A 26398-nucleotide genomic window follows, 5' to 3' on the forward strand; every position below is an offset into this window, starting at 1 on the left:
TCTTAAAAGTTACTGATTGTATCAAACTCCTTCCGATTATGAATTAAAATATAAAATGTCACCATTCCAATACTAAAGGTTAAAATTCTTTTCAGACTGCAGTTATTTAAAATATCAAACCACATTTGGTGTTTTTATAATAATTTAAACATATATACATAAATTAATAAACTGTAATAACAGTACTGTAATAATTAATTGGAAAAATATTTTTTTTCATTTAATGTAGAAATTTATAGGACTGACGGTTTTTGTGTTCACCACAAGATGTCATTGTAACTGTGAAGAGACTTGCTTTCCTGAATTTGAAATATCAGTATTATTAGTGCAACAGCACTTGTATTCAAAAATATTGCCTGATTATATATTTCAGTGTTTTTAATGGCTAGAAAAAGTTTAGTTTCCACGACTTACCATGACTTGTTTCTAGATAGACTGTGATAAAATACATTTCCCACAAACTTCCCTGATTTTAACTGAAAAAAAAATAATGTATTTAAGAGCTATTTCATTACACAGAGTTAATGTACTCTGTTAAAATCTAATCTATCAGAATTTAAAGTGTAAGACCAATGACATGATGGTTTTTTATTTTTAAAATTTTAATTCATGTTAGAAAGGTGGGTTCTTTTAAAGATAACTACCTTATTTCTATAACAATTTTTACAAGAACTAATAACAATATAGAAAAAGAAATTGTGTGAAAGCACAGTCCATGTTCAATATACCAAAGTAAAATCATACATTCATGTTTATGATTCCTTTTGTGATTCCTCATTCTCTAATGATCCTGAGTTCATCATCTTGCTTATGGTCTTTGTAGCACAGGAATCCTGCTTCCCTCAAACTTAGTAATAGCTAGTCCACCATGTTAATTCAAAGGAGTAATCTAAAAATTTTACTGGGAAACTTCACTAACAAGTGAAGTTGCTAGTGTTTCATGTGACATGTTCAGTTTCACATCACAAAACCCAACTTCTATGGAAAAAAAAAGACAATGGTATGAGTTATCAAGTTGTGTAAAACATAAAATATAAAAATATGGTTTCATAGAATTGTAGAATTATTTGAGTTTGAAAGAACCTTTAAAGATCATCTAATCCAATCCTATGTGATAGGCAGGGACATCTTTCACCAGATCAGATTGCCGAAAGGCCTGTCCAACCTGCCCTTGAACACTTCCAATGATGGGCCATCCACAGATTCTCTGGGCAGCCTGTTCCAACTTATCCTAACTAAAAGAACATTCCTTTCAATTAAAAACTAAAATTTGGTTATTGCTTCCAACTTGTCACTTCTAAGCTAAGATAATACCAGGTATGCCACTCTTATAGGCTTTATTAACATTAAAATATTTGTTTTTCCTTATCTTTTTTTTTTTGCCTTTTTTTTTTTTTTTTTGCAATAACTTGGGAGACAAGAAGTGCAGAGGGGAAAATGCTCCCCAAACGTTCTCTCACTATAATCATAGTTAATAAAGCTTCTGTCTGAGCTGTCCTAAAATGTATATGTGTATATACTGATCATGGATTTGATTCAAATGATTATTTTTTTTTTTTTTTAACTAAAGAAGTTACAAATACAAATGTATAATTACAGCTGTTCTATAGACTCAAGTTCAGAAGGAACCTTTGAAAAAATACAGCTTTCAAAATGTAAATGAAATGAGAAGAAAAATCTTCACTCGAAAAAAAAATTAAAAAAACTTATGACATGCATATTCATAACACAGAATTTATTGTCACCCTAGGAATATATGCATTTGCTCCCTCTAATCCTAGTAATATTACATATATCAAAAAAGATTTGTCCTACTATCATTGTACTGATACCACGTCTTATATTTATTTGAAAAAAATATTTTTTCATTGTCTAGCTTATTCTATTCAATAGCTATAAAATATGGATGAGTGAGGTGTGCTGTAAAAATACCTGTTAAGCAGAGACGTTTGACAGAATATATTTTTTTTCTTTTTTTGCAAAAATGACTTTTTATATCTTCAACATACACACTATAGTTTTCCTCAAACAACAGCTGATGGTATCCAAGTAAATGAATTCTCTCTTTTATAATAATGGTGATTATTAATATATGGAGGACATACTAGCACCTGTTTTCCCCAAAACCACTTCAGTCCTTTTACCAGTACTCTGTGTTTGTGTTTATCGGGTTATTCTCCAAGAACATATTATATAAGGTCTAGTTCTCCAACAAGTATGAGACTTCAGTCTTCTTATCTATTATCCCTCCAGGAAATACCATCCTTTGATGTTGTCTGGAGAATGGCTAGGTTTATAAAGTATTTAGTGTTCCACTGCCAAAATATGAAGTTAAAAGGTACTGCTTATCCACAAGCGTATTGGGTATCTTAATTCTGGAAGATTTTCAGCTACCTTATGTGATTCAATTAAGAAAGGGAAAGATGAGAACTGAGAGATTTATTTTTTTGAAATTATTTTAGAGGAATGGTTGAAGTAAATTTTACTGTTACATACAGATTGCAGGTTTGGGGCGCTTTTAATATATGAGGGAAAAAAGAAATTTAAATTACTTCAAACTTTCAAGAGATCTATTCTTGAAACTACTGAATGCAAGGCCCAAACTTTCCACTTTTGGTTTAAAAATATCCATCACTAACCTAGATTCTGAAAGAGAACTCTACCTTGAATACTAATAATATACTAAGAGATGCTAAACACAGTGTGAGAACATAAAATATCCACACACTTCTTCTCTTGTTACAAGTATTGCATACAGTTTTTTCTTCGCAGGATGCATTTTTTCTCTTGTGCACCTTCTAGCACTAGAATCATGAAAATTCTGATCATCAACAGGCTTTTGCATGTCTTCTTTGTAACTAGCTACAATTTTCATGAAATATCTGCCATATGTGTTAAGGTGTACAAGACTAAGCTGTAGCTTAATTAGTGGCATAAAACATAATGTTGTGCAAGAACATTTCTTTCGAAAATAGCATCTCAACATTCTTCTGATGCCTGTTCCTGAACCTATTATAGAATCATAGAATCATTCAGGTTGGAAGAGACCCTTGGGATCATTGAGTCCAACCATCTACCCTACTCTACAAAGTCCTCCCCTACACCATATCCCTCAGTACCGCATCTAAACGTCCCTTAAACACGTCCAGGGATGGTGACTCCACCACCTCCCTGGGCAGCCTGTTCCAATGCCCTATCACTCTTTCGGTGAAAAATTCTTTCCTAATGTTCAATCTAAACCTACCCTGTTGGAGCTTGAAGCCGTTCCCTCTTGTTCTGTCGTTAATTACCTGTGAGAAGAGACCAGCACCAACCTCTTTACAGTGTCCTTTCAAGTAGTTGTAGAGAGTGATGAGGTCTCCCTGAGGGCAACGAAACTAGTGAAGGGCCTGGAAGACAAATCATATGAAGAGTGGCTGAAGGAGCTGGGACTGTTTAGTATGAGGAAGAGGAGGCTGAGGGGAGACCTCATCACTCTCTACAACGTTGTCTCTGTTGACCCAGACAAGCAGCTCTCTTTCACATTGTGGAACACTACACCGGCTGCTGTTAAAGGTTGCTCCATGGATATAAGAAACAGCACTGTATGCTGTGCAGCTCTTATAAGTACAAAACAAAATTGTAGTTAATTCCCGAAATGCAGTTGTAACATAATGTAAAAATTAAATACATTCATTGAACTTATAATAATTTTGTATTTGAATCCTTACTTGAATCATAGAATCATAGATTCTATGATTCTACTTGACTAAAAATGCAGACAAGTTCTTCCACCTTTCCCTGTATTTCCCAATTTAGTTAATGATTTCCAATTTGTCACTGGCTGAAATGTTTTACTGAAGGCCAGGTAAAGCATGTTTAGTTTGGAAAAGAGGAGGCTGAGGGGAGACCTCATTGCCCTCTACAACTCCCTGAAAAGACATTGTGGAGAGGTGGGCGCTGGCCTCTTCTCACAGGTAATTAACGACAGAACAAGAGGGAACGGCTTCAAGCTCCAACAGGGTAGGTTTAGATTTAAAAAAAAAAAAAAAAAAAGTTTTTCACATTTTTAATGTTAGATGACTAGAAATGGGAAAGAAAATTATTAGAGTGGTCCAAAGTAGAATCTTGTAAAATCTAAATATCACACCAACTATTTTTTTTTTCTTTTTGTGCTATATGCTGTATCATTAATTAATAATCCAGACAAATGGTAGTTTTGACATATTTTATGAATCTGGAATTTCATGTGTCATACACACGATTGCATCTGAATTTAAATAGAGAAGAATAATTTACTTATGAAGAATTCGTGAATAGTAAATTAAAAGTAATCATTCAGTGATAATCTAGGGAATCTGATGAGAATTAATTGTTAACAGTGACTGTTTATTGCATCTGATTGAAGAAGCCATAGAATCTATGATCTGCATGGAAATCCATCGGCATTTTCCAAACTTAAAGAAAAAAAATAAAAGGATGGAAAAAAACTCATACTTCTTACTTCAAGATAATACACACAATAAATATTTTGGTCTAAATCCCTCGATAACCTTTCAAATTCTGTGTTCCTTCTCTTTGCTTCTCTTGATGTTAGAATCCTTACTTTAGACATTATTGATGTGCTTAAATGTATCACTTAGCTATTACATTCCTTGCCTCTTAGATTCCTTCATAATATTGTGTGTGAAGCCATCTAAGAACTGAAACTGATCTACTCACAAACGCCTTGGAACTTTTGGACAAGATTCAGCTTCAGAAGTGCTGAACTGGAATTATTAAATTAGGAGGTCATATCCCTACTGTGTTGATAATTTCTTGCCAACATGCTCAGAAACCCAGGTCTACTGCTCTAAATAACAATCACTTATTAGCTGTACACTACCACTGCAAAGGTAATGAGAGCATTTATGTACCCTTAGATATCAGTAGAATATACACAGAAGATTAAAGTTTCTTTTACAGTCATTCTCTCATTCTGAATCTTGACAGATGATCAGCTTTTTCACTGCAATAGGAAACAACATACTTTGTTTTTCTTACTCTCCAGCATACAAAATAGTTACTACAAAATGTAGCAGAGTAGGTGACCTGCTTTATAATAGTCTACTTCTTAAGCCTTATTTTCACATCTTTTACTTCCATGTGAGAATTCTAGGTAAAAGCCCTTGAAATTATTTCAACTATCTTTTAGTAGTCTCTTGTTGGAGATTTCGTGCTTGGAATAAAATACTAAAGTAGTAATACTTTTATAAATTACATTAGAATAAAATGCTAATAATCCACTGTACAACTAGTAGATGCAGAGACTTATTTTACATCCTAATGTCTTCAATAATGGCGTTTCAAAAGAATGTTTTCTCACCTATTTAAGAAGAAGCTAGTTCAGTTGGATAGCGGAGGAATCCACATATTCTCTAGAAATCTGGGCAAACTGATCACCAAACATAACAAGTGATGAATACCTGTGGTATCTCTGTATAAGTAGTTAATTAAGTACCTATGAAGAAGTGAGCAAACCTCTGAATTCTGTAAATAGGTAATAGTTTTCCTTAGACACTCCCCACATTCATGTCACTGTCACTACCCAGTGGGAGCTGCCACTAGCTCGGAGAGCACCACCAGACAGCCAGGGCCAATGGCCTGACAGAACCAGGGTGGAGGCAACAACAGCCATTGGTGTCGTGGGGCCAGGGATCTCCAGGAGGAGCTACCAGTACTTTTCCCATGATGAGACGTGTGGTCTTCAGCAGACTATTCACAAGCATCCTTTGACATCAGTCTTGAGAAAAGTAGGATGTTTAGTTGGTGATTAATTGTCTCACGATTTATTTTTCTGTCTGTGAGATGTAGTTCATTAGAGAAACATTCTGCCTTCAAGTATTTATATGTGTTTCTGTTGGTTTGATTTTGGCATGTTTTTCTGATGCTGTACTTTGATCTTCAGTATTTATAATATCTGTTTTCCCCTTCTGATACAAAACTGGAAGTTACTCCCCAAAATAGAGCAGCTTTTTTTTCATATTCTTCTCTGATATTCTAATTTTTATTTTCATAAGCAGAATTTACCAGACATCTTTAATTCATTGCAATTTGTCTATACATTTTTTAAAATGCAGCATTTAATAGATAATCTTACAGTGTTCAGTCACTAAAGTTTTCCAATTATTATGTAAGCTTTCTCAGAATCTGGATGTTATTTTTAAATCCATTTGTTAATCCCATCAAGATGTCTTTTCCTTATTTTTACATATATTAAAATCTAATCATTCCTATTTTTGGCCTGCAGAATAAACATTATATACATTTTAAGATCCTGATTTTTTACCTTTATAGTGTGAAGTGAGAATGAAATTCTCAAACTCTTCCAGTTTTTAAGGTATTGCTGAGCATTGTATAAACCTCTGTTTCATCTCTGTAGGTAAGAGTCTGAGACCTGGATGGAGAGTTTAAAATCCTTATAATGCAAGCGTGAAGAATAAGCTATCTCAAAATGTGATTCTCGGCACTCAACATAATGTGGTGAATGAGGTAGTGCATTGTTTGTAAACTAGAGGTACTATTTTTGTGTTTGGCAAAGTGATACACTTAGCAATAATGGACAAAACTCGACAAAAATTGTGAACAATTACTCTGGATTCATTTAGGTGCGTGTCAAGTAGACAATCTGTGATGTAAAAGGTCATTAGTACCAGTGTCACGTAGGGGATGTTGCAGGGAGAAGACAAAAAGAGATGATAGAAGTAGTTAATTTCCTAAGGGAGGGGGTGAATTTGAAATGAGCAGAACTGAGATGCATTGCACCCCATGGTGTAAATTGCTTAATTCCTTAATAATCTGGCCCTAGATGATATATCCATTCACTCTGGAAACAGAGTCAGAGTTAATTGAGAACTAAAAGTGAAACGCCTACATTTCACAGTATTGTGAGTCAGCTTTTAGCTCATGGTTCTCCTGCAGCTTCTTGAAGTAATTATCACAGGATAGAAACTGGTCTACCTACATTGGAATTTAGGCACTTTCAATCCTAAATCTCAAATAACACTATACAATCTTCATTTGGACCAAATGTTTCCTGGACACAAAATTTTAGTGTGCTTAGGCGTAATCTTCATCTCTGCATTCAGAGTAAGTTAGTTGGTAGGTCTCTTTTGAAAATCAAATGAAGATTATGGCATTCTTTGAAGATTGAGAAACTGTGGGTTTCCTACTGCAGGTTAAAGACAAAAATATACCTGCTGAGTGGATTTAGTCAACATATCATTTAATCTGGATTTATGCAGGAAGCTAAAATCCCTTTATAATATAATTACATCTTTGAATATTGTAGTATTTTATGCATAAAGTGTAGAATGTAACTTACTTACCAAGATGCATTCACATTTGTTAGAATTAAAACTTAAAAAACTGACACACAATTTTTGTAAAGAAATTTTAAGAATATGTAAATAGAATAATTTCCACTGAAGTAATTGCTTCCAATGTTCAGAGGGGAAAAAAGTCTTATTCCAGTGTGTCTCTTATTTCCCCTTTGGCTCCAGGACATTTCTTTCCCTAAGACTTTGAAAACTACATCCCTTCTCTTCTTTCTTTTTTCTTTTGTTCTTGTTTTTCTTTTTTCTTTTTCCTTTTTTTTTAAAAAAAAAAAAAATAGTCAGCCTTTTTCTTTGGGAATCCAAATAAAGACAGTGAAAAAAGAATTACTGCTGGTGTTAATCCTTCTTCTCCATAGTCTGAAAGCAATTTTTTTCCTTTCAAGATGGAAAGAAGGTGGAAAGAACTGGATGAATATTAAGAAGCACATCTCCATTTGAAACCTGAACTGTTGACATTTTATGTGCATTTTTGGAAATGGGTCAAGGGATGTAAGATGGCCAAAAGGCATAAGAAAGAGTATAGAATGGTATCTTGCCAAGCATATGAAACTTTAGAGAAATATTAGAAGAGATTCAATTCTGTCTAAGACATCACTCTTTTTTTTCAAAGAGCTCTTGGAGACAGTACAGCTGCATCTTTGAGCTGTGCTTTTCACAGCTGTGGACAAAGCTAGCAGAGCAACTCTGGGAACACATTCTAACTGCACAGTTCAGAAAAGAAAACTTAATTCCCTTTTCCTCTCACTATAAAGAGACATGTTTGGAAAAATCAAAATACTTTATATTTCCTAGATTTCTGTGCAGAAAGGAGACTCTCAAAGTTGGACTTCTGTCTTGGAACAAAAATAAAACCAGAAAAAAAACATTTTTTTTCTTTGCTTTCATTTAATTATATTTGTATTGACTTTATTTTACTTGGGAACATGTAACTCGAATCTCTTGTTGCCCGGCTCAGACAAGATAATTTTATCAGTATAAAAATGCTTCAAATTTGTTTCTTCTGCCCTATAGAAAAGTCTATAGGAGAGAAAGAGTGGTTAACATGTGGACCCTCTACAAAATCTACATCCCTGATTATTTTCATTATTAGCATTATTCTCAACTTATATTTCTGCAAATGACATCTTCCTGGACACTGCTGTCAGATATTTTTTTTCCATTCAGCCTGTGCAGAAGTGGGTGTAAGGGAGTGAAGTTCAAGGTGCTAGCAAAGGCTTCTTATCCCCAATTAGGGATGAAGCAATTCAAGGAACAAGCCTGAAAAACTGATATTCAGCTTTTCAGTCACACAGAACTAAGCTTTGAAGTCCTTATATAGGTGCCTTTCTACTGTTGAACAGTAGATCCTGCATCTACTGTATCTATGGTGGCACAGCAGATGCTCCATCACAAATGCTTCTATTCAATTTCCATCTTGTACAGAGTATTTAGTGTAGGTACATAGCAGTGTACACTTTCAAAGTTGAAGGAAACCTTTGCCCAGTGATTAGATTACTTACCCGTGAGTACAAATCTTGACTCAGAAAGTACTTATGCATTTTAACCAGTAGTTTTTTATTTCTCATTTCACAGCAGACATGATGGACCACTCAGTGGATAAGAAGCTGGCTGGATGGCCACACTCAAATGGTTGTGACAATGGCTCAATATCCAATTGGCAGCCAGTGGCGAGTGGCGTTCCTCAGGGGTCCGTACTGGGACCAATGCTGTTCAACGTCTTTGTTGGAGACATGGACAGTGGGATACAGTGCACCCTCAGCAAGTTTGCCAATGATACCAAACTTGGTGGTGTGGCCGACATGCTGGAGGGAAGGGATGCCATCCAGAGGCACCTGGACAGGCTTGAGAGATGGGCTCGTGCAAATCCCATGAAGTTTAACCAAGCCAAGTGCAGGGTCCTGCACCCGGGACATGGCAACCCCAGGCACAAATACAGGTTGGACGGACAATGGCTAGAGAGCAGCCCTGAGGAGAAGGACTTGGGGGTGTTGGTGGATGAGAAGCATAACGTGAGCCAGCAATATGCACTGTCAGCCCAGAAAGCCAATCACATCCTGGACTGCATCAAGAGAAGTGTGGCCAGCAGGTCATGGGAGGTGGTTCTACCCCTCTACTCTGCGCTCGTGAGACCCAACCTGGAGTACTGTGTACAGCTTTGGAGTCCTCAACACAGGAAAGACATGGATCTGTTGGAACGGGTCCAGAGGAGGGCCACAAAGATGATCAGAGGGATGGAGCACCTCCCCTATGAGGACAGGCTGAGAGAGCTGGGGTTGTTCAGCCTGGAGAAGAGAAGGCTCCGGGGACACCTCGTTGCAGCCTGCCAATAGCTGAAGGGAGCCTACAGGAGAGCTGGAGAGGGACTCTTTGTCAGGAGGTGTAGTGACAGGACAAGGGGTAATGGTTTTAAACTGGAAGAGGGGAGATTTAGATTAGATACTAGAAAGAAATTCTTTACAGTGAGGGTGGTGAGGCACTGGGACAGGTTGCCCAGGGAGGTCATGGATGCCCCATCCCTGGAGGTGTTCAAGGCCAGGCTGGATGGGGCTTTAAGCAACCTGGTCTAGTGGAGGTGTCCCTGCCCATGGCAGGGGGGTTGGAACTAGGTCCCTTCCAACCCAAACCTGTCTATGATTCTATTATTCTATGAAAAATATTATTCCAGAATGTGTGACTTTCCACTCTGTCCTATGACATTTTAGCCTCTGTAGACTCCTTGAGGTTTTCTGCCTTTACTGTACAGAGTTCCTTCCCTTACCTGTATTGGTTTTTTCCAACAGTATTTTAAAACTGTCCCTAAGTACTGAATTTCTAGTTGTCAGGTCTAGAAGGTTGCTTTTCTTTATAATCATTATAATTTCCTTTGTACTTTGTTCTGTTTGCCTGTCAGATCACAACTACTTATAGAAGAGGAAAAGGTATGTTGTGATAAACTCGCTGTGGTGAAAAATGAGAACAAAGAAGAGGAGAGAACACTTCTTGCTTAATTCAGTGAGTTATTTAGTAAGTGTCTTTTTTGCATAATATTTTGGAAGAGAAATATGTATTCATTTCATACCTACACAGATAAAAAAGCCTGTTGTCATTCTTTCACTGCTTGAGGCAGATTTTTTTTTTCCTGAGTTGTGTAAGGAATCTTATTTATAGCCTTTTCACAAAGCTGAAATATGGCACCCAAAATACACAGGTTGAATGTGGCTCTAGCTCTGAACTGTTTTTTGGTTTTAAGCACTTAGTCAACCCACAACAGTGTTGCTTTGATGGTTATGTTCAAAATTACCCTGAGGCTTAAATATACCAATTATAATATATTTGTACCTTCCAAATAAAAGCATTAAATGTTTTATAGAAACCTAGAAGTCACAAACATTTTAAAATTAGTTAAAAATACAATTTAGGTGTATTGAGCAAGGTATATGTTTAAAAAAATGTATGGTGACATCTATAAAAACTCTTTAAAATGTTTTCTGGATAATGGTGATATCTTCTTTGAGGTTCAGGAGCTGACTTTCAAAGATGTAGATACTGGAATCCCTTTAATCAGCTTAGCCACCTCTCATTTTAAAGCATAGTTACATTTATGTACTATTCTTCTCTGTACTGTGAATCATGGGGTGCACAGATTTCTAGGCAAGCAACACATGATATAACTCTGGAACTAGAAGCTCTAATTATCCTGTACAGTTAATTGCAGAGAAACAGGGTTAATTAGCCTGGATAGAGCGCCTTTCCAATGCAAGCACGTTGTCTCTGTTGACCCAGACAAGCAGCTCTCTTTCACATTGTGGAACACTACACCAGCTGCTGTTAAAGGTTGCTCCATGGATATAAGAAACAGCACTGTATGCTGTGCAGCTCTTATAAGTACAAAACAAAATTGTAGTTAATTCCCGAAATGCAGTTGTAACATAATGTAAAAATTAAATACATTCATTGAACTTATAATAATTTTGTATTTGAATCCTTACTTGAATCATAGAATCATAGATTCTATGATTCTACTTGACTAAAAATGCAGACAAGTTCTTCCACCTTTCCCTGTATTTCCCAATTTAGTTAATGATTTCCAATTTGTCACTGGCTGAAATGTTTTACTGAAGGACAGGTAAAGCATGTTTAGTTTGGAAAAGAGGAGGCTGAGGGGAGACCTCATTGCCCTCTACAACTCCCTGAAAAGACATTGTGGAGAGGTGGGCGCTGTCCTCTTCTCCCAAGGGAAAAATGACAGGACCATAGGAAATGGTCTGAAGTTGCGGCAGAGGAGGTTTAGATAAGATATTAGTAAGAATTACTTTCCTGAGAGAGTGGTCAGGCACTGGAACAGCCTGCCCAGGGAGGTGGTGGAGTCACCATCCCTGGAGGTGTTTAAGAAACATCTAGACATGGCTCTTCAGGGGATGCTCTAGTGCCCTAGATTATTGGTTTGTGGGTAGGTGTGATGTGGTGGGGTGTTGTGTTTTTTGTTTTGTTGGTTTTGTTTTGTTGCTGGTGGGTTGTGGGGGGTTTTTTGGTGATTTTTTTGTTTTGTTTTTTTTTGAGGTTGGACTCCATGATCTCAGAGGTCCCTTGAAACCATGGTGATTCTGTGATTCTGTAAAAGTCATTTCTTCTTCTTAGTAAGTCAGCTACCTTAGCAAAGAAGTACATGGGAAATGTGGTTCAGCTGATGAGCTATGCCTGGTTAACTTTTATCCCTTTTTCCATGTAACTGATGTTTTTAATAAAACTTTAATCCAAACATTCTTCTAAATATTTGCATTTAGAAAGTCAAGCTTATCTCTTACTATATCATAGAGCTTAACAACTTTGTATCTCACTTCTGGCTTGTGATTAGCAAGTTATTGTCACTAAATTACTGAGGCATAGATTGCATCTTCCCTTGAAGCTTAAAGATCACCTAAGGCCATATTTTACCTTTTTATTACCTGACTTTATGAGCAAGAGCAACTCCACAATATCCACTCTGAAAAAAACTTCTCCCCTTCATTGCTTTCAGACTGCCTGCTTCTAGACTTCTGGAGTTTCCTAAGAAAGTAAATTTAAAATTATTACATTACTCCAAGCTCAGATAAAACTAACAAATTGATTATTATAGCATAGGTGACCATGTATTCACACATTTTGTCTCCTAAACATTGAGATTATTCCACGTGAGTAGCCATATATGAAGAAGATGAAGAGTTGCACAGTTGGCATACAGACAATTTTTCACTCTGGGTCAACCAGTTCTTTTACAGAAGAGAGGATTAAACATTTTGAAAGCAGAATTAGAGTTTGGCTCTGGATGTTCAATGTTGCACATGATAAATGCTCTGTAAGCCAACTGTCCCACTTACATTGTGGAATTCTTTGATAGATACGGTAGGCTAAATATTTCATCCTTGATTCAACAGTGTCCTGACTGTTCAACGTTTGTTACAGCCACACAGTGATTCACTGAATCCAGAAGTTTCTCTAAAATACCCTACATTTATGGAATAAATGACAGTGCTTGAGCTCTATTTTGTATGCCATGTCCTTCTCCTCTGTTCATTTTCATGAAATGTATTCCATCCAAAATATAACTTTAACCACTGTTTCTTTAATCAGAAAAGGAGTACTGAAATACAGGAACTAGCTAAATTACAACTGTTCCTTTAGAAAAAAAAAAAAAAAAAAAAAAAAAAAAAAGAAGAAAAGACCACATGAGTGATATTTGGAAAAGATGAGTGTGATCAGAATCAATAAGCACAAGAGGAAGAGCAATTAGCATTGGAAATAACTAAAATAAAACTGAATTTGAACATAAATTGCAAGTTAATATTTCTTGGAGGAAATATAAGGAAAATGTGCTTATTGAGGAATATGAAAATTGGTGCTGTTAAAAGTGACTGTTCTAACTTCAGAGAACAATTGAACTGTTTTTCATGTACATATATTTCACATACTTTCAACTAAATTAAAAGAAAATGTATCTTAAATTAAAAAATTAAATCTTTGGGGAGTGGTCCTAAATCTGCATTTTTCAGCAAAAGTTTTTGAATGAAAAAAAAAAAATCCCACAGAAAGTGGATACTCATTATGAAACACATATTAGAAAAAAAAAAATACTGTTTTATAACTGATTTCCAAAGCTTGATTCCAATTGATATCAATGAGAACATGCTATTGATTGGTTTTGGTATGGGTTGGCTGAAGTTGAAGGTAAGATTGGCCATTGCACTGAGCCTTTGTTTAAAATATGCTCGTCAATGCACTTTTTGAGAAGGGACTACAAAAATACATTCTCTCTATAAATAGCTCTTCCCTCCTTTTTCATGCCTGAAAAGATTTAAAACAAAAAATTAAAAAAGCCCAAATCAAAACAAAACCACAAAAAGCCACCCCAAATACCCATGCATATTCAGAGCTGTTCTATGCCCCCTCCTACTTCTTTTTCAGTAGAATAACTATGCTCATGGTCCTGTTCAGTCCAGTGCTTTTGTCCCATCCATCCATCCATCCATCCATCCATCCATCCATCCATCCATCCATCACCTCTTGTGACTGGAAAGGCCTTGTCTAATGTAACCTCTCAGACTCTGCTATCTGTCCTATGCTTCCCAAGACATTTGCAGTGTTCTTATGGATGAATTTTATTACTGTTATTATACAAACAAAGCAGAACCATACAAGATAATCAAAAAGCTCCAAACTGAGAGTTCAAGGCTCATTACTTTGAGCAATTGAACAATACTATGCTGAAAAAGTATATGGTTTCCAGGCTCAGAACAAATATTTTTTAAAGGTACTGTACCTTGTACAAGTAGGAAGACTTTTACTGTTGTAGAAGACCTTATTCAAAGCTAGCTTAGATAATGTTGATACAGTATTGCACAGGGTAGATAAACGCTGTGACTGGCACCCACTCCATGTGGAATTACTATATTAGAGGAAGCCACTATAGTCTACATATTACAATTATGATTGATACATAAACTTCTAGTGGTTCTTTATAGTCTTTAAAAAGCAAAATTTATAAAAACAAACAACACCTCAAAAGAAGTTTTTTTACAGAACTGATTAGTCTAGTCTAATTTTGATCACTGCTCCCATTGACATCAATATGTTGCTAATGTTTTTCCATAGAACAGGATTTTCTGAGTCACAGTAAAATGACATGAAGCAACACACAAAATGCAGTCAACATGACGAGGCCAATATTGTAGTATTTTGCAAACTATACGTATAAAATGTATTTTAATACAAATCATGCTTCATTACGCCTTGATACAAAAATGAAAAATAAATCCATCAAAGCAGTCAACATTAAAATTAATGATACATGTCAATGTTTCATAAAAAAATCAGAGATGGGGTATATGAGTAGCACTTTGTTCAAAGACACTCATAACAACACTCAATTATCTTCAAACAACTCATACATCTGTAAGATCAGTCTACTTGGCACAGCACAGAACTCTGCCTAGTGTCTGCTTAAAAATGTTCATGAAGAGGAAAAAGCATTTCCGTATAAAGTGACACTCAACCAGGGATTTAGAGTCTTGTCGCTTAATTTATTAATTTACCCTGTAGTTCAAATTCTCTTGTTCTAGTTAATTAATGAAATGTCATATTCAAGATTTGAATCATCAACCTTCCTTACATAGAAAGTAAGTATAACCCATGGAGCAAAGAAATAGTGATACCCAAAAATTTATGTCTCACAACAAATCTTTCAATTATGCAGATGATTCAGTAGAGTAATTTCACTTCTTATCCAAATCAGAAAATAACAAAACAACACAATGTAGCCTATATGACTTCAATTGAATGAAGTCTGTCAGCTATCTGAAAGACAAACTTCCACTTTTTTATAACTATATGGTTCTTATTTACTTCATGTATATCTAGTTATAGCCTCGCTATCAATACAGACTCGGGGATGAGGTGTTAGAAAGCAGTCCTGATGAAATGGACTTGGGGGTGTTGGTGGACAAGAAGTTCAACATGAGCTGGCAATGTGCACTGTCAGCCCAGAAAGTCGACCACATCCTGGACTGCATCAAGAGAAGTGTGCACAGCATGTCACAGGAGGTGATTCTGCCCCTCTGCTCTGCACTCATGAGACCCCACCTGGAGTACTGTGTCCAGCTTTGGAGTCCTCAACACAGGAAAAACATGGATCTGTTGGAATGGGTCCAGAGGAGGGCCACGAGGATGATCAGAGGGATGGAGCACTTCTCCTATGAAGACAGGCTGAGAGAGCTGGAGTTGTTCAGCCTGGAGAAGAGCAGGCTCTGGGGACACCTCATTGCATCCTGCCAATATCTGAAGGGAGCCTACAGGAGAGCCAGAGAGGGACTCTTTGTCAGGAGGTGTAGTGACAGGACAAGGGGTAATGGTTTTAAACTGGAAGAGGGGAGATTTAGATTAGATACTAGAAAGAAATTCTTTACAGTGAGGGTGGTGAGGCACTGGGACAGGTTGCCCAGGGAGGTCATGGATGCCCCATCCCTGGAGGTGTTCAAGGCCAGGCTCAGTGGGGTTCTGAGCAACCTGGTCTAGTGGAGGTGTCCCTGCCCATGGCAGGGGGACTGGAACTTGATGATCTCTAAGGTCCCTTCCAACTCTAACCATTCTGTGATTCTGTGATAGATAGATTAATTCCTTCTTTCTGAAAAAGAAATTAGTAGCTAGCTGAAGGTGCCCAATTCCAGAGAGATGTGATCAACTTATCCTCAAAATCATTCTTTTATGTTAGTCAATTAAAAATGGAGAAATATCACATCAGTGGCCATTATTTAGTCTTTGCCTCATTAAAACCTATCCTATTTCTTACAGTAATTCTCATTTCTCTGTAGTGCCAGACACACAAGATACAGTCTGAAATTTACCTTTGACAATCCATTCTGCAGCATAAAACACTGTTGTTATTTGTTATTAGTTACAATTATGGCTATATGCTTATTGAGATAAAAAAGTACAAAGTTATTCCTTCACAAAATCATATTTGATATTCCTCTTTCCTCTGATTAGTTACTTTTTTTATTAAAAAAATAGTAATAAATTCCATGCTAGACATTCCTAACATCTCCTTGTCCTTCATGTGAGTGGAAGTGGCGGTGCTGGGGCTGCAGACAGAGGCTCTACCTTGGGATGCAGAGGACACTTCCTGGGGGGAACTACTTGATGGTGTGTGGACAGATCTAGTAGGGCTGTAGGGAATGTCAGAATTAAACACAGAGCTGGAGCACTTATGGCTACAACTAGAAGGGTGTGCACCCAGGAGAACCTGCTCTTCCAGGGGAAGGGCAACTTCCTGGTGGTTGTGCAGCTGGTTGGAAGTGGTGGGTATATAAGTACAACACTGTGCAAAGGTAGGCATGTGGATGTAGGATTAGATTTTCTAGGGATCAGCTATAGAAGGTGTCTGCTGTATAGGTTCTGAACTATGTATCTTCAATAAATCAATGAACCACCTTCGTCTTGTGAACTGAGCACATTTTCTCTGCCATGGAGCTCAGCCATGCTGAGCATCCCTGTACATTCGTTGCACATCCATAGTGTCCCAGTGTGCTGCTCCTTTGACTTCCCCTTCAACAGAATGAAACTTTTTTTTTTTTTTTTTTTTTTGAGAAGGATTTCCTTGAATACCAACCAATTCTCCTGGGCCTCTTTGCTCTCTCTTGTTAGATCCTGCCAAGCAGATCTATGAACAAACTGAAATTGCTGTCACTTGTCATGAAAATATATTTACTGAATGATGGGAATAGTTAATTAAAATAGAATAACATTTTGATATGAAAAGAAAAAGGAGTTTTTTGTGCAGCATTCTGCCAAAGTAAAGACTTTGAATTCAAATTTGTTTTGGCATCTGGGAACTCAATTAGAGCAAATAAAAGGATAACCCTTTAAGTTAAGTGTCTCCAAACAAATATTTAATTTCTGCTTAATAAGGTAATGAGAGATGGAGGTGAAAGAATACATGCATAAAATTGAACATTTAGCTATTCTGTTATTGAGAAATAAATAGAGAGGGAGACAGGAACAAAACCCAGAGGTTCATTTTTTTCATCTATTTTGTCTGTGTCCCAAAGGGGAGGGTTTCAGAATACTTGGGGTCATTAATGTCCAGCTTACTCGCACAAAAAAGGATAATAAATATAGGAAAAGGGTGACTAAACATGAATGTGGATTATTAAAGAATTTATATCATCAAAATAAATATTTTGTGATCCTGGGCTCCCTAAAATTGGAAAAGAGAGCCTGGCACATAGAAAAGAACAGTATTTATTACCAGTGCAAATATCCATGGGAAAAAATGTTCTGTGTTCCTTAATACTTTCAAGCTGTCTACCTGGAGACCAATTTTAGATTCATTAAAAAAACACAAAACCATTAATATTCTATTGAATGTCATGTTTCAGACTAGGCACTACCTTTCACAAAGGAGCCTACTTTAAATCACCTTTATGTTGTGATGGATAGGATATTCCAAAGGATACCCATGCATGTAGATGTTGTCATGTTTGATATCATGACACTGATATTGTGCCTTCACTATGACAGAAAGTAGAGTGTAAAAGGGTAGGTTATGAGAGTAACATACCAGTCACTTATCGATAACTCCCAGCATGCAAGCTCTTGACCCATTGTAAACTGTGAGAAGCAAGACTGCTTTTCCAGCTTTATCATTTTGGCAACTCTCTCTATGAGAGTATCCTTGCAGTAAAGCCATATTTATGTGAGGAATAGGCACTGGTTTTACTTTTTAGTTGTTAAACCACTTTAAGGAGAAAAAATCTTTTGTTAATGCTGTCATTTCAACTGCAGTGGCTCATTTCAGTTTGATGAAAGCAGATTCCCATGTCAAAAATTATTTTAAGTGAAAAATTATTTGTTTTTTCACTCATTTCATTAATTATACTTACTGTTGAATCTCTGATAAATCCTTTTTGAGGCTGTGAGATTCAGTGGATGTCAGTGAACATCCAGGGGATTTCTCCTCTCCTGTTTTGCAGACTCTAAGGTACAGGGTGTTCCTCCTTTCCCACTCCAGTGGAAGTTGCTGGTTTTGCGTGCCCAGGTCTAGACATCAGTGAGGCTAAGCATTTATTACCAACAGGTGCACATATACACACGCCTGCATACATATGTATACAGTAAACAGCCACCCACATAGACAAATGCAAAGGACAGCTTTCACCAGCGCCCACACAAATATTGCCAAAACCTCTTCTTCCTCTCTGGCTGATCTGGTTCAAAGGCCACTAGTGGAATGTAAACATCCACACAAGCAAAAAGGGACTCTTCCATAGATGGTTTTAAGCACACATGTATACAGGAGCTGGCCCCATCCATAATCTCCTCCAGTTGTTGGCCACTAGACACATGGTACATCCAGGACCACAGTCCTGCACCAGTGGCTGAGACTGCAACCTCTGCTCCAATCCAAGGGTTAGACCAGCTTAAGAGTTTGCTAGTGTTCACACATACACATGTGCGTGTCCATGCTCGGAACTGGAGTGCATCCTCACAGAAGGTAGTTAAAAATAGGATTTAATAAGAATATAGGGCAGACTACAGTGATCAAGCTAAGAGCTTAGCTAAGTAAGAACACTCTCAAGCAGCTGGATTACACAGTTGGACTCCTTTATCCCCTTTTCCCTGTATTTTTTCATGCAGAGTTCCTCTCTGATCCACCTTGACCACTTGCTTTAGTCCTTCCCTAAACTTCTCATGAAGCCTCACAATTCCCTTAAAACATGCCATCATGCTTTACATAGTTCCAAAATTTTCTTCAGCCTGCATCCCATAATAAGTCAAACACCCCTCTATGCAATAAGGATCATTAGTTTCCAAAGTACGCTGGGTAAAGATTTTTTTTCATTGGGGCACTTTGGTGAGTTTCATACCAGAGACTACAGTCTAATCATTCAGTTATTCTTGGATTGTCTTAGAAACAACCATTCAGTGTGCTCCTTTCCACTGACTATGTGTTTGGGATTTCTCTACCCATTATTTCTCCTTTTATCCTTGATGGATCTTTGTGTTTGGTATGATTAATCAGACAACCTGAAAAATACAAGACAAGTGGTCTTATTATCAGATGTCTCAACATTCATAACATTTCTGGGCACTCATTACTTTTGAAAATCAAATCTCTTAGCAAGACCATATGTTTAGGCCAATTCACACTTGCTACTTTCATTGCTTAATAATTTAAGTACCTTCAAATGGACTTACAACATAAGAGTAAAATAATTATTTTTTAATGCAAGAAATAATTACAAGAAATATTAATTTTGAAGTATAAGTTAGCATCAGATGAAATTCTTGAGATGACTTTTTCAGTGTCAGTTTGTCTTGGTTTCTCCATTGCTAAATTCTTCACAAAGCACTAAGGTTTTTGCACCATTTTGGCTTCTAATTTGTATTTGTATTTACAAAAAGGTCCATCTCCTATGTAACAATAAGTCTGTAATACTCCTTAAGATCTCAGCTACATACTGCACAAAGGAGGTTTTTTTTCTGTTAAAGATTGATGAACTTCATCCATTCCCCAGAATCTGATGGAGATACATATCTAAAAAGTGTTTAAATGGTTCAGGTCCTCGGGTGATGAGATTTATAGAAGACTCAGAGTATTATTGTTGGTGTAGAGTCACCAGCAATAACAATTCCCCTTCGTGACATATATTTTCAAAACCACTTTGAAACTACTTAAGAAATTACTCTCAGTGAAACACTGAGGAATAGACAAATGGAAATGGAATTAAAAATGTGAACTTAATGTCACTCTTGTCGATTGTTCATACAGAAGGAACCAAATATGTTTTGCATGTGTTTGGGGTGCAGAACACAAAGGCAGAATCAGAATTGCCTGTTCTGAATGTATGTATCTTCAGGAAAAAATGTAAAAAAAAAGGAGACTTATTTTTCTTGGAAAATATGTTTGGATCTCAATCTAGTAAAGTTCTCACACTGTACCTTTTGGAACAGAAGAGCTTAGATGATTATTCATATGAAAAAAAAAACCAATAAAGTAATCAAAAACCTTTCATGAGATACATCACTGTTCACTATTCATTTGGAAAATTACTATTTTTCCTTTATGTAAGGTTATTTAGACTCTCAGCTAATAAATAGGTTTAGTTTTCAGACACACGTGGTGGATATAATCTAATAATCTACATTTGAAGAAATAACATGCCTCAGCATTCAAGCTGCAGGTCATGAAACTGTTTTTTAAAGATGATTCAGTTTCCTGTAGATTATTTAACAGTCAACTTTGCTTTATTCTATTGAGTCATTCAAACCTGCAGCAGAAAATAGCACCCGGACAAAGAAAAACAAGTCAGGGTCTGTGCCAGAGCTCTAACACTTTCACCTGATGAAAAATTGATAATTAATATATTGTGTTTTATTTTAAGATTGGTGTGTAAGTAAACTAGATACATTTTTACTTGAAATTTAACCACTGATTTTTAGATGTATGATAAAAGACTGTAATGACAGGTTGCAACATGACTCTGTTCTTCATATTTCAGAAAATATGCCTGCAGCAGTCCTCCAGCAATGTGAAGTCTCACTGCCTGTGTTCCAGACAATTCATCATTTTGTAAGTCTGTGGTGGATTACACAAGTTTCCATCAAAAGTAAAAAAAAAAAAACCCTCAACATTTTTTTTTTTTTCTGAATACAACTTTAAGGAATATTTTCCTATGTAAGAGCAAAATATTACATTCATTCAGCCTGAACTTCATCAATGACATAATGTGTTAACCTGACAAAGTCCTTCAAACTTACAGATTGGTACACTTCTCAGAGCCAAAATTACTCTGTACTTCACCGCTGTGACTACAAGGTCCTAAAAGTGCTCAATAGTTATTATGTTTGTTGCTGCTGAATTCTAGTAATACTCAAAGCAGATGTACTTAAGTACGTCCAGGATGAGAAAATTTGTTAGCTAATAATAATGCATGGACATTTTTTCATTCACAAATGCACATACAGTATTGAGTATGCACACAGAACAAGTATATAATTAATGCAGTCCTCCAGCTTGCAGCAAAGTACCATTGCTGAACTTGTTTTTACAATATACACTTGGAAATCCAACAGATATTTCATTCTCCAACAACAAACCAAATATGAAATTATACAATAAAATTGAAAAATAAAGGTCTTGCTTTCACTTTGCAAGTTAAAATATGGATTTTTACACATGGTAATCCAGAGAGACTTCCAAAATAAACAACAAATCATTCAAAAAAATATATCCAAGCAGCTCATTATTATTCACTAAAGATCATTCTTTTAGCTTAAATATCAAATTAAAAAACCCTCATCAAATTCAAACAGAAAACTTGCTGGACTTAAGCAGAGTTATAGCTGTGTATGCCTCCTGAGAATTTGATTCCATGTGATTAAGACACCAAATGGCTCTGCAAGTATGAACACCGAATACAGAAGATATTTAAAATTAAATGCCTGGGGCTTAAAAATATGACCAGAATTATTGCCTTCATCTTACCATTGGTCCTGTAAATTCTATAAAACTAAATAAGCAAACATAGAAACTTCAGTTAAACATACATTTATTTTTTTATAAGCTTCAGTTGGAGTTTTCTTCTAATTGCTTTAGTGCTTCTTGTGTAAACAGATAACAGTATGCTTCTGTTATTTAGGAATGTTAATCGCTTAATAACAATGCCATTTCTTAGTTTGGATTAATTGTGTTGGCTTTTCTTCTCATGATATTATCCTTGCAAAATCTTAAAATACATCAGTTGATCCTCAAGTAAAGTAAGTATCCTTTGAGAAATAAGGACTTCTATTTTCTCTGTACCACTTAAATTAGCTGAACTGATTTTCAGATGACACGGAAAAGAGGAGAGATAAAAATTTAACTCTTGTATTTTTCTGCAAAGACGATGTTCCAAATAAATCTGAGACAGTAAGAGAAAGTTGTTTAGAGAATTAATTTTTAAGCTTTGATAAAAATAACTTCTTTTTGAAAACAATGACTTTAACTCTCTGACCTGTTACCATAATAATTGAAAATATAACTTTTTAAATACTGTTATCCATATTCTTTAAACTATGGGTTTACTTCATGGATCTTGCTCTCTATTCATATTTATATCAGGTAACTCAACTTACTAATTTTCTAGAATAGTAGGGGCTAGATGCTTACTAGCCAAGTGAATTATCAAGTGTAATAATAAGTGCTGTTGTCTACTTAAAAATAATTTACAGTGAACAGGTGTCAAATATAAGAGCATAATAAGTAATAATAATAGATAATAATAATGATTTCTAATAATACTCATGTACAGGAAGCCCACTCATTATCACTTTACATATGTAGGTGAGCTAATTGAACATTCAGATATTATAACTGCAACATCTTTAGAGCTCTAGCATACTAAGGAACATTATCAGATAGATGAGTCAATGAAACTCTGTCACTCAATCAAGTTCCAGGTAAACTAATGATATTATGAAGCTTATTAGTGCTTTGTTCTTCTGAAAATTCAGGTTCTTTGAGGCATAAAGTAGTTTGAACTGTCTGATAGTCTCTCCTGGATCTTCCAGAAAGCATACATTGCTATTTTTCAAGAAACAAAGAAGCTCTGGCTAAATCTCCATCTTGTTTCTATTTTAGTAGCCAGGCCATATGTGGGGCCAAATTAATCTGATCAAGTGCCTACCTTTTTTATTTCCTGAAGGACAAGCAGACCAAGACTGGAAAAGGGGGAAGAGGGTATGCCCTGTGCACACAAGGATATTATTCTCCTGGTTATGAGGATGAGTCTTGATCATATCTCTATATATCTATGAAGTGTGGCAATAGACAAAGAAGATTAATGTCTTTCCTGTGAATGTCCCTATGTATCCTGCTGCAAAGCCAGAGAGGAACAAATCCAGGCTGCCATACAATGAATGTATGGATTAGGGTCTTGATAGTGCTTCCAACTTCTGGTCATTCCCAGGGAAAATCAAGAGGAAACAACTCATAACTCATGTCTCTGAGGAAAGCTACCATTTTTTAAAGTACAGATGATATATTTGGTATAAGAGGAGATGGTATGTGCTTCTGTATTTGTTTTGTGTTTCAACATAAAAAAAAAAGATTGGGCTTTATCCTGATCTTACCAAACTTGGTGGAATTATGCTGTATTTACAGTAGTAATAGATTACAGTCATAATAGTGGTTAATCAGATCTTCAGTAGACTGTATTGTGCTCTCACATGCTCCCGAACAAACAGGTTTCTTGCTGGGAACACCCAAAAATAAAAAATAATTTAAAAAATTCAAAAAGATATTATGGACATACTAATGTTTTTACAATCAATTTATAAGTCCCTTGACTTTAGTCATCACTGGCATCTACCTTAGAGAATACTTTTGTGGTAACTATTCTCTAAAAATCTAAAAACTTGACAAAGGCTGTTTAGTGTAGCTCTTATAAAACTTCCATAAAACATCCTGACCTCACCTTGCAGATATTTTTTTTTAGAAACTTAGGTATTTAGATACTGTTAGATAAATATTACCTCAGCAGATTTCAAACAGTAGAATCTGATTTCTGACAACTGTCCTAAAGACTATTTCTAATCCTGTTGTGATTTGGACTGCCAAATGTGCTACAAAGAACATAAAATGTATCACTTTTTCAGCTGAAATATCAAGAGTATACTATCTAATATCATGTATTACTCTGGACCAATGTCATTAGAGTAATCTACATTGGTAAGTTTCTAAAAATATTTGTCCAAAAACCTTTTCTATTGATAAAAGCTCAGAAATGTACCACAACATTATCTGAGAAGAAGCAGAAAAGTTTGAATACATCTGTTTACAGTGAATATGGTAAACTCTGTGGAAGAGTAAAAAATGTAAGAGCTTTGTAGCATAACAAAAATTTTGCTTTAAATTGTCATAGCTGTTTTACTCTCTGCATCAGACTTCATTACCGACAGTGAGTCAGATATTAGAGTCCTGAATGGATTTCAGGACATGGGATTTCAAAGGAAATTCTGAAATACTTATTGAAAAACAACTTTCCCAGTCTAATAAACTGAGGACTTGAGTTAGATAGCATCTAACCTCATTAGCTTCCTCTGTAAATGTTTTTACACTGGGATTTGAGAAGTTTGATTTGAGAAGCTTGTATATTCAAATTTTGAAAAGTTTGCTGGGATTTGAGAATAGCACCATATCAGCTTCCTCCTGTTTGAATACTGTAAACTTACTCTGAAATAAGAGTGCTTATAAAGTAAGACGTATGATGGTTGTTCCACTCTATAGTCCAAATGAATTTCCTGTATCAAAAAAGCTGTAAGAAATGGCTTTACATTTAGCTGTTACCTGTGGACTACTATTTGTGTTTAATGTCTCTTTTATTTTCCTTCTACTGCCATCCATTTCTTTTATTAAAAAAACCCAGTCTCAGATACAGAGTTTAAGGGGGTAGTTAACATGATCCAAGGACTCTCTTTCTGAGCTTTACTTCTTTCCTGTCTTCATGGTTTCTGTACCTAATTTAAACAATGCTGACTACAATGTGCCATTTCTGTCTCAGTGAGTGGAGTTCCTTTCAAGCATTAGGGACTAAAATGGGAAATGAAATTATCTTAAATGTATTGATACAACAAATGTATCCAGAGGCAATCCATGCATTTGACCTCCACAACCCACATGATTGAGTGACAAACAAAATACGTGATATTACAACAGGATTTTAATGTATTTAGGATGGTAGTAGGAGCCAGTAACACCAGAACTGCAAGTAAAGTCTGGCAGACAAGCAGTTTGGCTGAAGTGAATGAACACAGATGTGCTCTTGCTGGGATTCTGCAAATGATGCTGCATGTGTGTATGTGCTTCACTGCTGCTTTTTGTTTCTAATCCCTTTTGCCTATGGCAACATCAAGATTGATGCCCATATCATAAATAAAAGTAGAGGAGGAAAAAATATCATGTGCTGAGAAATCCAATTCTAGCTTCACTAAAGCTGGAGTAATAGATTTATGAACAACTATTTTCTATGCTAATATTAGTATCATATAAAATAAAACCTGTATGCATTATATCATTATGGCACAACCGAATAAAAACAGCCATGTCCAAATCAACGAATGGACCACTATCCGTCCCTCTCTCTTTAGAAAAGCTGTTAAAGGCTCTAAGACCTCTTGTAGAAATAACACAGACTAAATAATATGACTCAGATCATCCAGATGCAGCCTCAGAGCATTGTGAAAGAACCATGTGCCCATATAATTCCAGCCAAAGCAATTTCCAGCTTAACCAGTTTTAAAAGGGTAGAGAATGTAATTATAAATCAGCGATATGGCAAGAATTCAAAGTGGTGGCTCAAACAGGGGGGCAATAGTGTGGGATGAACTCTTGTGCTGATCTTTTTCTCCAAGTCTCAAAGACAATGCCACAAAACATTCTGGCTTCTGGCTTATTGGCTTTAGCTGCTAATTTCATTTGCAAATACCTCCACAGCAGATACATACAGCTGTATGTGCATCATCATTGATCCATCTGAGCAAATGAGATATTCCATTTGTTTACAGGGAATGAAAATCCATTAGAGTGAAGAAGTTTGCTAGCCTGAAACATTATACTTAACTTTAATGTGAAAAGGAACAACAAAACACCTTCCTCCCACTTCTCTCGTTATGGATTAATAACAAAGTACAAGCCTGCATTTCCCCTGCCATTGAAATAACTTTAATGAAAAACACAAAAACAAAGAAATATCTGCTAAGGAAGTATCATTTTTGTAGAAAGGCAGATGTTGTTTCTATGCTGTCCTTATCTTTTCCCATCTCTTTTGTGCTATACTGAGACATTTTTATTCTAAAGGTACTGTTGAGATTTTTTTTTTTTGAGGTAAAACTATTATTTGCCCTGTTAAAATTCCCAAAACATTATTTAAGTTTTCATTTTTTCCTTTATGATATTTAGAGTATTTCTCTTTTAAAAAGTTAATATACTGTTTGTGAGAAAAATATCTCAGCATGCCCAGAAATTGTTCTGGCTTCAGGCCGATAAATTCAAA

This window comes from Calidris pugnax, unplaced genomic scaffold, assembly GCF_001431845.1.
Source record: "Calidris pugnax isolate Ruff unplaced genomic scaffold, ASM143184v1 scaffold153, whole genome shotgun sequence".
Taxonomy (NCBI): domain Eukaryota; kingdom Metazoa; phylum Chordata; class Aves; order Charadriiformes; family Scolopacidae; genus Calidris; species Calidris pugnax.